The following is a 10,129-nucleotide window of genomic DNA, read 5'->3' as shown; positions in this document are numbered from 1 at the left end:
AATAGGTTCAGTGTTTTTGGTGACTTGGTTAAAGAAATTAATGTATAAATGTTTCTTTGTTTGGTGAGCAGACATTTTTATATCCTGCAGTAATACTTCCTGTGAAGTACTGTGAAGGGTCTGAGATTTTATTAGTTGGCCTGCCACAATTACATGGGTGCTGTCAGAGGACATGAGACAGTTATTACAGCGATAGCGGTATCCAGAATAGTACTATTTCTGCATTGGTTCCCTGAGTCCCAATTCCCTCATGACCAATGTGGATGGGTCCAGATGGATGCCTGTTCATACAAGTGGTTGCATTTCAGAAGAGGAATTCTGATCTTGAGAAACCCAAATGTTTTATAATAGTGAATAAGCATGCCTTCCATTTGTTCATGGGAGATAGTATCATTCTGGATAGTAAGTTTCCTAGAACTGCCATAACAAATAGGGTGGCTTAAAACAACAGAAATTTATGGTCTTTTAGGACAATAGAAGGGGGCTAGAAGTATGAAGTCAAGGTGTTGGCCAGGCCATTTCCTTCTGAAACCTGTAGGGGAATCTTTCCTTTCTTTCTTAGTTTCTGGTGGTTTGCTGGCAATTTTTGGCATTCCTTGGCTTACAGCTGCATAACTCCAGTCTCTGTCTTTGTCATACATAAGGACACCAGTCATATTAACTAAGTATATATACAACAACCCTATTTCCAAATAAAGTCATACCCTGAGGTACTGAGGGATTAGGACTTCAACATCTTTTTGTGAAGGAGGGGACATAATTCAACCCATAACCAAACATGTCTGCTCTTCCTCCAGAAAGAGGGAGACACTGTGATCCAAGGACGCTTACAAGGATACAAACATCCTTGAGAAATAGTCTGGAACTAAGAGCATTTAGTGCCTTGTTCTCAAGACCTGCAGAAACATGAGAAATCCATGGAAGATTATCTCCAAATACACCATGTAAACTTATGGGTGAGAAGTGAGTTTGTTTTTGTGTGGCAGAAGAAAATACCTTAAAGGAGAAGCTAGAAAGTAGTTTAAACCGCTAAAGTCACCTTCACAGAGATTCATTTGGGGAAAGAGTTCATATGGACATTGGGAAGCTGAAATTAATTTCATTTAAATGGTCCCTATTCTTGTACCTCTGGGGAGTATTCACATGCCCCAGATACTAGAATCCCAGTCTGAAGATCACTATAAGAAGAGACTTGCAAGTGGCCACATTCAGTACATCTTTGAGTATTCTTGGTGTTGCAATGCCCCCTTCCATTTTCCTGAATTTTCAGAGAGGTCTTTTCTAAAGGTTGCAGTTACGCTGAGCAATGACATCAGATAATTAAAAGAAGGGTGTCTGCCTCTGCTTGGGTGAAGCAGAACAGGAGTGGGCAGCAATAACTGGAGGAAGATTGAGTCCAAGAAGCGCAAGGGGTGGTTTGCAGCAGAGCAGTTGGCGGCCCCTTCCCAGTGAGCATGGATTGGGGAGGAGACAGACTGTGGTTGATGCACCAGGCAACTGGGGTGACATTCTGATTTCCACAAATAGCGAGGAATTTGTCAAGACCCTGGAATTCCTGCAATTAAGCAGGATGGGGGGAGTTGATGCCTTCTTAAAAATAGGTATTAATAAATACACGTGACCTCGTTCTACACTCCCCTTAGCGAGGTCTGGACATGCCAGTTAAACTTTTTGACCAAATTGTATATAGCTAACCTGATATGGAATCATACAATTTCACGGTAAATCCCTAATGCAGACACAATGACTCATTTGCATAATTTTTTAAACTATGCTTTTCAATAACAAGGCCAGTTTCTGAGACATGTTTTTGTAACCATCTGGCATAGCAAGTACAGTTGTCCTTGGAATGCTTGAGAAGGTGATTCTTTATGTATTTTTTTAAATGTTATTTTTAGCTTTAAAACCAGCACATATCTCCAGCAGCAATGTCTCATTTTATCAAGGTTGAGCCCCTACAGTCTTGCTTATTTTTTAAAGGGATGGATGCTATTGAGGAAAGGACTAGTAGCTTCTTGTCTGTGTCCTCAGGGAAGTTAACTTCCAACGAAGTGGGGCCAACAGCAGCTAATGTGATACGTAGCTTCAAAAACATTGTATGGATTTGTCAAACTTCAACTCAGTACAAGTGAGAATTGTAACAATATTGAAAAATGGTCAACCACTTAGCTGCCAATAATAAAATTCTTCTTGGGAAAAGGACTAAATGTTTGGAAGAAATACTTTAAGATACTTGGAGTAGATTTGGTCTTGTTACCTGCAGGGTTTTCCATTTGCTTCCCTGAAAAAAAGAATTGGGGTGCGGGGGAGGGGAGAAAAGGGATTTGCGGGATGTAGTAGGAGCCAAAATGCTGTGCCCTGGAAAACTCTGAGAGCTCCTGGCAAAGCAGGAGAAAAACGCCTAAGGGGAGTCTTTCAGGATGTTACCGGAGAGGCAGCAGCTAATCTCCTCTCTCCCCTGTGAAATGTTGAATACCTTCTTGAGTAGATGTTTTTGAAGGTTAGGGAAGGGAAGGTCTTCAAAGGAGGGAAAAGGACAGCTGACATCTAACTTACACGTTAGTGTCAACAATATTTTCTTTCTTCCTCTTTTTGTTCCTTAAGTTCTAGGAAGAAAGGAACCAGCACCCTGTCCTTTCATTATCAGCATCTATCTTTAACTGTAGATCTGAACAGGGCTTGCTGACTCATCAGCTGGTGATGGTGACTTATTATGATCCATGTAATACTGATTATTTGACAAATAAATATATGTTTATTAGCTCATGGTGAAAACCACTTTCTATACACTACCTAACAAAGGTCACTAGTTTTAATTAAAACAAAAAACCTATTTTCAAGGCTTTTGTTTCCCTCTTCCATTCTGGGGGCACAACTTTTAAATGTCCTGATGTCTCTGCCTTTTCTGTTTGTTACCACTTCATGTACATCACACTGAAAGCCCCCTTTGCCTTGATTATCGGGAGTTAAATATTTAGTGAGCTTCAAAAATGTACTGTATTAGACAATGCTATAGTTTCCTAATGCCATTGTTGACATTTTGGTATTGTTTTATTTTGTTTTTGGAGCTGGTAGTTTTCTGTTACATGTTTTTGGAATTTTTGGGGGTCTGAACTCCCTACAGAAGCTCTATCAAACGCAACATAATCGCAAAATCTTGCATTTGGCAGTAAAATGAGTGGGAATGAAAGTGACTTGAAATTAGCCAGTAGAGGGCAACACTAAAGCAAAACATAGCTCCTGAGCTTTGGCTTCGTTTCTGTCCTGGCAGAGTTGGGACAGTGGAAAGCTGAGCAATGTGAGAGTTATTATAAAAATGACCATTTTTAGTGATAAAATTTGGGGCTTTAACGACTATTCTTGTAGAGACAGGTATTCAGGCAAAATTTGGTTCAAGAGATGAGTCAGAAACTGCTGTCATCTGCACTAAATTTTGACCAAGAAATTCCAAACTCTTTCCTCATCTAGTGAGTGTGCACTGAGCCCCCACTGACTCAGAACCGTTCACAAATACGGTAATCTCGCTGGTGCTTTGTTACTGAGAATTTCTTGGTTTGTTCTGAGACTCATGCCCCCTCCCAAAATTCTCAGACAAAGAGGGCTTACGTTGCAGAAGGATGAGTAGAGAGTACTTCTTAACATTTTTGGAGGGGGACAGAGAGTCATGTACCCTTTGTGTTTATATTGAAGTACGTACTTCCTCCCAGAGAACAGTCCATGACCACAAACAAAATTTGCTTTTTGGAGCGTTCATGGAAGCCCATGGGTCCATGCACCGCCAGGATAAAAATCTCTGTAGGGGAAAAGCTCTTGCTGAAGTCCAAAGAAGCTATTCAGGAGATACAGTAACTCTCACACACCATAGATCCATACTGAACGTTTTCACCTAGATATTCTGTAGGTGACTCACTACTTTCCTTGCTCTACTTGGCTGCCCTGATGTTTTCTTGGTATGAGTCCTGTTCCAGAGACCCTCACTTAAAACTTGGAGTTGTCTTTGATTCTTCTCTCTGTCATACTCAGTGTTCAATCTTTGGGGCACTCTTGTGTTCAACTCCTTTCATTTTCCTTGTCACTTTGTTCATTAGTCAAACCTGGATTCGCAATTTAGTCTCTCCCCTTCTGTTTCTTTGTATTCCAGTCCATCCTTCTTACCTTTACCAGGCAATTATTTAAAAATCGTGATTTGATTGGATTTTTCCTGCTCTGATCCCTGCCCCCCTTAAGATTAAGTAGCTCCCCACAGTCTGCTGAAAAATATTCCGTTCTGATAATCAAGGTCAGCCTTTTCTGTCCTCTTGCATTGTTTCCTCACATTTCAGTCAAAATGGAATACTTGCCCTGCCCTGTATTTCCTCACCGATCAGCTTTGCTCAAAGTCTTTGTTGTCTCGGATCCTTCCACTCAAGGGGTTCTTAACAGTTTTTGTAGGACGGAATCTCTTTGGCAGCCTGTGAAGCTGGTGGGGACTTTCTGAGAATGTTTTTAATGCATTATTGTTTTTAAAACAATAATGTTTTACAATGTTTTTAAAACATTATAATGTTTTACAATGTTTTTAAAACATTATAATGTTTTACAATGTTTTTAAAACATTATAATGTTTTACAATGTTTTTAAAACATTATAATGTTTTTAATGCAAAACTATGTATACAGAATTACAAGGAAACCAATTATATTGAAACACTGTTATAAAAACCTTTAAAAATCTGAGATATGATGTGTTCTTTATGAGTCTAGCATTGGTCCTAATTATTAACAGAGTAGTTTATTGCCTCCATCTGCAATGGAAGAAAATGCTAAATTTCAGATAGAGGTTAGTAAAAAGAAAGATGTATTTTTTTTGTCCATCCAAATTCTTGACCCCAGTTTGAAAATCTTAAATGTAGATCATTAATTCTCAAACTAGACACCCGCAATAGGTTGTTCTCCCTTGCAATGAAGAAATCGTGTTTGTGATATGTTGTTTCCTAAGCTTTGCATCTTATTTATTTCACAGACACTATACCTCTGAGACGAAGAAGCATGTTCTAAGAATTCAGTTCAGGTCTTCTGTCTCAACCCTTCTGTGCTTGTATGAATTGTGGAATCTTAGTTATTCTGTCACATTCAAGTGATGAATATAAAGGCAAAATACGAATTATTAACAGTGACGGTGATAAACATTTCTGTATAATGCTTTTCAGTCCCAAACGGCTTTGAGGAGTTGTTGAAGTATTAGTCATTCTGCCTGTGTTGTTCCTTGAATTGGGTCAGAGGGTTTCTCCTGGATGGTAACCTGGTTCTAGCTGTGTGGAAAGGTTCGTTTTAGTAGTTACTGAATTTTTTTCCCCTATGAGGCATAGTCCTAAACTTTTTACTCATTCTTTGTGGATTGCATCTGTTCTTTTGGAGCTAGCTATACATCAGTTTCTATTCTCATATATGTGTTTCAAATGAATTTATCCTCCTATTGTGGCTGTACAGGAAACTGCTATTACGAAATTCTTTCCTAGGAGAGAAGAACCGAAATTTTCTGAAAGCTGAGAACAGATCTGAGAATAAAACCTTGATTTCATAGTGGCATCCTGCCACGTAATTTGGCAGATACTTTGAACCCCTACTTTCCTAAGGCAGTGGGAAACCAATATATAGTAGGAAACTAATAAATCCTGTTTTCCAGGTGGGGAAACTGAGGCATGGAGTAGTTAAGTAACTTGCCCAAAGTTATACAGGCAGTAAGGAGACAAAGCAGGAACTAGGCTCTGCCTTTATCTGACTCCAAAACCTGAATTCATAACACTACTTTATACTGTTAAATACTCAAGGGTGAGCAAGGTAGACCCTGCCTTGGAGACATTTATAATTTGAAATTCTCAGCTCAGCTAGATGCAAATGTTCAGGTAAAGGATCCCCTCCCCCACCCCCCGCAACATACACCTCTCTTTTTGGTCACTTTCTGAATATTCTAGATGAGTTTGTATTGTTCTGTGTGTATGACGAGACTGTAAGGACTATAAGACTGAGTCTTAATATCTCTTTTTGCCCAGTGCTGGGGACATAGACGGTGCCCGAGACCTGTTTGTTGAGTTGAAATCCTCTTTATTCTAATCCCAAACCAAACCAAATTTCCTTTATCACAGTCCCCAACCAAAAACCAAAGTATTGTTTTCTATGTGTGGATTTAAAGTAAAATCGTAATCATTAAAGAGCATAGTCTGACTCACTACATGATTTAATGGTCTAAGGATTTCTTTTTTAGTAAATACTGCGGTTTGAGTGTTGTCCTGCCCCCTCCCTAGACTCATCCCATGGATTCTTCCCTGGCTCTCTTTAGACTCCCAGGACAGCCCATGCTGTTCCCAGCATCTCCAATGCCCTTCCGTATCTTCCACCTTCTGTCACCTCCCTCATCCCTCCGTCCTCCTGCCTTCATCTCAGTCGTCACGTCCTCTGGAAGCCCTGGCTCTTTCTCTGCCCAGTCTTGCTCAATCTCCATTGGCTGAGGGCTCTTGGGTCCCTTTCCTTCCGAGCCTTAATTTCTGTCATAAGCGGATGGCCATTCATTCTGGAGCAACTTCCTCCTTCTCTGTTGTGTCAACTGCCTGAGGCCAGGTGCCACTAAGCGTTCCTTAGACAGCCTTTAGCACGAGGCCAGGTGCCACTAAGCGTTCCTTAGACAGCCTTTAGCACAGTGACTGGAAAGTAATATGCATGAGTGGCAGTGTCAAGAACTGCTCGGGGCTCTCCCATCCTTTCAGTCATCCCACACAAAATACTTCTGTTCTCAGATGTAGACACCATTTTCTCAATCTTACGTGAAATGTGAATGTAAGCTCCACAAGGGCAGGCTTTGTGATCTGTTCACTTAGGTACCTCAAGCATCTGGAAGAGCGTCTACTAGGCAGTAGGTGCTCTGAAATATTTGTTGAATTAATAAAGGTGTCTTGAGAAAACTGTATTTTCATTCATCTGTAATATTGAGTTGTATACGCTCTGCAAATCCAGTTTCAAGACAAGTTCCCTCCCTGTCTGCCCTCACTCGCCACCTTCTAATTAGATTGCGTTTTCAAACCCCGCGCTTTAGAAACATTGGTGTTGCCCACGGGTAGGTTCTTAATACATATTTATGAGAGCCCAGAGCTGGAAAATATCAAGGCAGTTTCCCAGCAGTACGTATCTAGCAAAAGCATGGTCCAATTAGAGAGAGAGGGATGGAATAGATTTCCAAAAGCATGCTAAGAATGGTTCACAGACGCACAAGCAGTTTGCTTTTGAGCAAGTACCAAGCAAGAATATCAACTGGAACATTGTTTTTTCTTTTAAAAGCTCAACAACTTTTTTGAAAATACGACATTTTTAAAAACACCATTTTTGTGTTGTAAGTAGTAGCTTACGTGCATATGTAAGAGCACGGCCACATGCCTGACTCCTCCCCCAGCACCCCGCTCTGTTATTTTACACCATCAGTTTCCTTGCCATTCAGCTTGTCAGTGACCTGATCAAATAAAAAAGACAGGAGGTCCAAGACGGCGGTGTTGTAGGAGGACGCTGAACTCGCCCCCTCATGAGCAAACTCAAACACACTCGTACATAGAGAGCAGTTACTCCTATGAGACCACGGAGGGCTGAATGAACAGCTTCTGAACAACTAACAAGAAAAAGACCACACAGAGAAGGCTGGGAAGCCGTGGCAGTCCCCCCCCCACCCCCCCGCCCCCCGCCCGGGAGCTGGGGGAATGCTCCCGGCTGGAGGAGCTAACAGCATCACCGTTTATGGCCCTCTCCACTCCCGCAGCATGGGTGGGAGCTCTATTCCGGTATTTTGGACTACCTGCAAGATCACCAGTATTTATTTCCAGCTGTATTCCTTGGAGCCTTTTGCCTCCAAACAAACGGAGCAAGCCGAAACAACCAGGCATCACCACACCAACCTGGCCTCCCTGCTGGAGTGGCTCCAGCCCCACAGGCCAGTGCCCCAGGCACCATAAGTCCCTGCCTAGCTCCACTGGCTTCTCAAACCTACCCGGCGCATACTCAGAGATCGCTTCTACATGGGATCACTTTCTTTACAAAAAACAAGAGAGAGGCTGTATAGAGAAGACTGAAGAACTGTGGGAGCTGTCTGGGGACTATGAGAATTCTCTGGGGTGAGAGGACCCATAAGCACCATTGTTTACACTATCTATTCCCCCATAAGTGGGTGGGGGCTTTATTCAGGTGCTCTCGCCTACCTGTAAGGTCGTTGGACACATTCCCGGAGACGTTGCCTGAGCCCATCTTGGCCCCGAACTAGGCAAGCACGCAGGATCAGCAGGACGGTATTACATGCAGCTGGCCTCCCCACCTGGAGCCACTTCAGGACGGTAGGCCAGTGCCTTGGATGGCTTAGGCACCTGCTCGGCTCCAACTGCCCTATTCAAACCACCTGGCACACACAGCCTACACAGAGGCCGCTTCTACTTAAGGCCACTTTTTCAAGACTGGGAAAGATAGCTATTTTGTCTAATTCCTATAAACAAATATCGAAAGTCAAACAAAATGAAAAGACAGAATCATGTCTCTCTCAAATGCAGGAACAACAAAACTCCCCAAGGGGAAAAAAAAAACCCTAAGGAAATGGAGATAAGCAATTTGCCTGATAAAGAATTCAAAGAAATGGTCATAAGGATGCTCATCAAATTTGAGAGTGGAACAGAGGAATTTAGGGAGATCTTCAACAAAGATTTAGAAAGTATAATAAAGAACCAAGCAGACCTGAATATAATAACTGAAATGAAATATACATTAGAAGGAATCAACAGCAGATTAGCTAATACAGAAAAATGGATCAGTGACCTGAATGACAGACTAGGGGAAACCAACCAGTCAGAACAGCAAAAAGAAAAAGAATTTAAAAATAAATTTAAAAAATGAGGGTAGTCTAAGAGACCTCTGGGAAAACATCAAGTACGCAAACATTCACATTATAGAGATCTCAGAAGGAAAAGAAAGGAACAGAAACTTTATACAAAGAAATAATGGCTGAAAACTTTCCTAACCTGGGAAAGGAAACAGACATCCAGGTACAGGAAGCACAGAGAGTTTCAAACAAGATGAACCCAAAGAGATCCACACGAAAATATATTGTAATTAAAATGGCAAAAGTTAAGGATAAAGAGACAATTTTTTTTGTTTGGGGAGGGGGAAGGGGAACAGGACTACTGGGGAACAGGGTGTACTTCCAGGATTTTTTCCAAGTCAAGTTGTTGTCCTTTCAATTGTCGTTGCAGGGGGCACAGCCCACCATCCCTTGCGGGAGTCAAACCGGCAACCTTGTGGTTGAGAGAACATGCTCCAAGTTCCAACCAACTGAGCCATCTAGGAACTCAGCAGCAGCTCAGCTCAAGGTGCCATGTTCAATCTTAGTTGCAAGGGGTGGAGCCCACCATCCAGCAACCTTGTGGTTGAGAGCCCAGTGGCCCACGTGGGACTCGAACTGGCAGCCTTCAGTGTTAGGAGCAGGGAGCTCCAACTGCCTGAGCCACCGGGCCGGCTAAGGAGACAATCTTGAAGGAAGCAAGATGAAAATACACAAAGAGGTTACATACAAAGGAAACCCCATAAGGCTATCAGCTGATTTCTCAGCAACATTACAGGCTAGAAGGGAGTGGGAGGACATCTTTAAAATGCTGAAAGAAAGGAACCTACAACCTAGAATAATTCATCCAGCAAGGTAATCACTCAGATTTGAAGGAGAGATAAAAAGTTTCCTGGACAAGCAAAAATTAAAGGAGTTGATCATCATTAAATCAGCTTTACAAGAAATGCAAAAGGGTCTTCTTTAAGCAGAAAAGGAAAGGCCATAACCAGAAATAAGAAAATATAAGAAAATAAAAAATCTCACACGTAAATCCAAATATTTAATGAACACATGAATCAGACATTTAAAAAGAAACTACCATGTTTCCCCGAAAATAAGACCTAGCTGGACCATTAGCTCTAATGCGTCTTTTGGAGCAAAAATTAATATGAGACCCTGTCTTATTTTAATATAATATAAGACTTGGTCTTATTTTAATATAATATAAAACCTGGTCTTATTTTAATATAGTATAAGATTGGTCTTATATTAATTTTTGCTCCAAAAGATGCTTTAGAGCTGATGG

Source organism: Rhinolophus ferrumequinum, chromosome 10 (assembly GCF_004115265.2).
Source record: "Rhinolophus ferrumequinum isolate MPI-CBG mRhiFer1 chromosome 10, mRhiFer1_v1.p, whole genome shotgun sequence".
Taxonomy (NCBI): Eukaryota; Metazoa; Chordata; class Mammalia; order Chiroptera; family Rhinolophidae; genus Rhinolophus; species Rhinolophus ferrumequinum.
This window is presented reverse-complemented; position numbering follows the sequence as displayed.